Raw genomic sequence first — 3,990 nt, forward strand, 5'->3', positions numbered from 1 at the left:
AACAACTAGCAGGTGAACCATTTTCTATTTTCTCGATGGTTTTTTTTAATGGATTGAATCCCGCAACGGACGCGTGAATGCGTGTGCTTCGATTTTGTTTTAGAAATACAACAAAGAAATGACAAAAGCATTATAAAACGGAAGTAATGAAACATACATTGGAAGACACTTCTTCAATGTAGGCACCAACACCACCAAAAAGCCTTCCTCACTATCCTCTGGATGTTAAGAACTCGGTTTGTGGGAACCATTTTAAAATTGAGAGGGAGATCGAAAGATTGAGAGAGAGACTTCTTGTTAGAGATTTTGGAAACTCTATCAGCCAAACACAAAGAAAGGGAGAACCTCCATTTTATAAGAAAGGAAGAGTAAGGGAGAAGTCACCACCTCTCTCACTTCCCACCATAATGGTGGGGAGTGGGACGTTTTCTTCCTTTTTCTTTTTCTTTTTTTTCTTTTTTATTTAATTAAAGCTATTTTAATTAATAATTAATTACAAATTTTTTTATTAATTTAATTAAATTAAATCTAATTTAATTTAATCAAATTAACAAAACCCCATTAATTTAATTAAATCATATTAAACTTAAATTAATTTAATTAAATCATATTAAAAACTTAAATTAATCAACCATATTAGAATCAAATTCTAATATACATTTCTCTCATAATTTTTTAATCCAATTCAAACTTAACTTTATATCATAATGTATCAACATACATTATATTAATTACATCTTACACAATTAACTTTAATTCCCTTTAGCAAATTTGAAAAATTCAAATTCTTTTCAAGACTAAATGTTCTTAACTATCCTTTACGAGCTACCAAGGGGACCTAATGTACCTATATATCAAAAGCTCCAACAATACGAGATTGATTGATTAAACTCAGTAACCATATTAATCGACATTCATTAATTGTTAGTCACTCCACTAAAGACCTACAACTGCACTCTTCTCACTGTAGAATATTTTGCGTCTACAGATTTTGATCATTAATGACAAGTCAATCTTTCACAAGTATTCGTAACCGCAGCTGGGTCAAATTATCGTTTTACCCATGTGTTACATCTTGGACCTTAAATATCGTTGATCATCTAATGAACAACTCGTTTATGGTTTGACCAATAACCAAAAATCCCTCTTGGGCCAGTGAGAGGGTGGGGGCCCCTTGTTCAAGTTCCAGAGCCAGCACTTAAGAGAATATTCATCTACTTACCCTAAAGTCGGGAATGAGTGAATTTCATCTTGTGTAGTTATGTTCCTGGCTCCCCACTCGATCTCGTCCCCAAAATGGTAGGAATATTGAGTCGGTGACTCGGGTCACTCTCACCCATACAAATCAAAGGACGAGCTCTTACAGGCAAGAGTACATAACTCACTCAGGATTGAGATAGAGTTACATGGTCATCCTATTGAAATATTAATGTATTAGCTAACGGTGTTACATCTAAAGATTAATTATTTTGCGGTTCGGTCTTATACAAAATCATTGTATAGGATACCTCCACTTGCATGTCTCCATACGAACGACTTGGATCAAGTCATTTGTAACTATTACAAAGTGGGTCGTATCCATAGTGTTACCAGGATAAGGTACACAACCTTACCCATATACTTTAGACCCTTTATATTATTACTGGAATATTGTCCACATGTATATCAAATATATACTATATATATATACAATGTATATCAAATGTACATGTTGTATATTAAATATATATATTGTATATATGTTATATACTATTCTAGTTACATGACATAACCTCGGATGTTAGTTTATTGGATTTGGGTTAATGCAATTCTAAACGAAACGTCAATAACAACTTTATGGAATAAATATTTGTTTTATGTTTACAAACTACGAGTTTATGGCATAAAACTCAACATTTTTCAATTTTTTATCAAATTCATCATTTGTCCACATGGGACATATGCTTATATTCAAATGTCATTTGGTCTTTGTAATGCTCCATAAACATTTCAAAGATGCATAATGAGCATTTTTTCTGAATATATTGAAAAATGAATTGAAGTGTTTATGGATGACTTTAGTGTGCATGGAGAATAATTTGATGAATGCCTAGATAATTTAACTAAAGTCATGAAAAGATGCATCGTAACTAATTTAGTGTTAACTTATGAAATGTGTCATTTTATGGTTACCCAAGGTATTGTATTAGGACATGTGATTCCTTTTAGGGGAATAGAGGTTGATAAAGCAAAAATAGATGTCATTACAAACTTACCATACCCTACCAATATTAGGGAAGTACGTACTTTTCTTGGACATGCATGATTTTATCACAGGTTTATCCAAGACTTCTCCAAAGTTGCTTTGCCAATGACAAATTTGTTATAAAAAGAAGTTCACTTCGAGTTTGGGGAAGAATGCAACGAGGAATTTAATAAGCTCAAGAGATTGTTGACTAGTGTCCCTATTATTCAACCACCTCGATGGGACTTACCTTTTAAAATCATGTGTGATGCAAGTAACTATGCAGTAGGAGCAGTCTTATGGCAAAGGGGTTGACAAGAAAAGTCATGTCATATTTTATGCTTCCAGAACCTTGAACCCCGCTCAGTGCAATTATTCCACTACATAGAAGGAGCTTATATCAATTAATTTTGCTTTAGATAAATTTCGGTCTGATGTATTGGTTCTGAAATAATTGTTTATTATGATCATGCAGCTTTAAAATACCTTTTGACAAAGAAAGTATCTAAACCAAGGTTATTCCGATGGATGTTGCTTCTTCAAGAGTTCAATTTGAAAATTAAAGATCGAAAAAGGAGTGGAAAACTGTGTTGCAGATCACTTGAGTAGGTTGACAAGGGAAGAAGATGACCTACCACTCAATGATGACTTTCCAGAGTAATAGTGAGTCAGCATACTACGTTTCGGATGAACCTTTTTTATGGAAAATTTGTTCTGATCAAGTCATTAGGAGAAGTGTGCCTGAAAATGAATTTCAATCTATTTTAGCATTTTGCCATGATTATGCTTGTGGAAGACACTTTGGACCTAAACGAACCGCTAGAAAATTTTAGATAGTGGTTTATACTAGGAATCCTTATTTAAGGATGCATACCAATTCTGCAAGAATTGCAAGATAATGCCAAAAAGTAGGAGCAATCACACGAAGGAATGAAATGTCTCAAGTTCCAATTCTTATTTGTGAAATGTTTGATGTGTGTGGCATTGATTTTATGGTCCCCCTACATTCTTCTTGTGGTTTTTCTTATATTCTTTTGGCTGTAGATTATGTATCAAAATGAGTGGAAGCAAAAGCCACCAAAACTAATGACTCTCGAGCTGTTTTAGGTTTTATCAAAGCTAACATCTTTAACCGGTTTGGAGTTCCTAAAGCAATTATTAGTGATCAAGGAACTAATCACTTTTGCACTAGATTGGTCGAAGCGTTGATGAGAAAGTATGGGGTGAATCATCGAGTAGCTACTGCATATATCATCCTCAAACAAACGGACAAGCTGAAGTTTAAAAAATTAAAATCTTTTTAGAAAAGATAGTAAATCCAAGAAGAAAAGATTGGAGCCTACACCTAGATGATGTTGTATGGGCTTATCGAACAGCTTACAAAACTCCTATAGGGATGTCTCCCTACCGGTTAGTTTTTGGTAAAGCATGTCATGTACCTATAGAAATCGAGCATAAAGCATATTGGGTATTTCGACAATGAAATATGGAATTTGACAAAGCCGGAGAATCAAGATTGGTACAATTGCAATAGTTGGAGGAGTTGTGGATAAATGCATATGAGAATGCAAGAATTTACAAAGAAAGATCCAAGTTGTTCCATGATAACATGTTAATTAAAAAACAATTTGAGATTGGTCAAAAAGTGTTGTTATATAATTCTCAATTAAAACTTATGCCTGGTAAGTTTCGTTCCCATTGTTTAAGCCCATTTGTTGTTACTAATGTTTTTACTTATGGTGCAGTGGAATTTAAAAGCTTGGATT

This window comes from Momordica charantia, assembly GCF_013281855.1.
Source record: "Momordica charantia cultivar OHB3-1 chromosome 1 unlocalized genomic scaffold, Mcharantia_2.0 BLBB01000001.1, whole genome shotgun sequence".
NCBI lineage: Eukaryota > Viridiplantae > Streptophyta > Magnoliopsida > Cucurbitales > Cucurbitaceae > Momordica > Momordica charantia.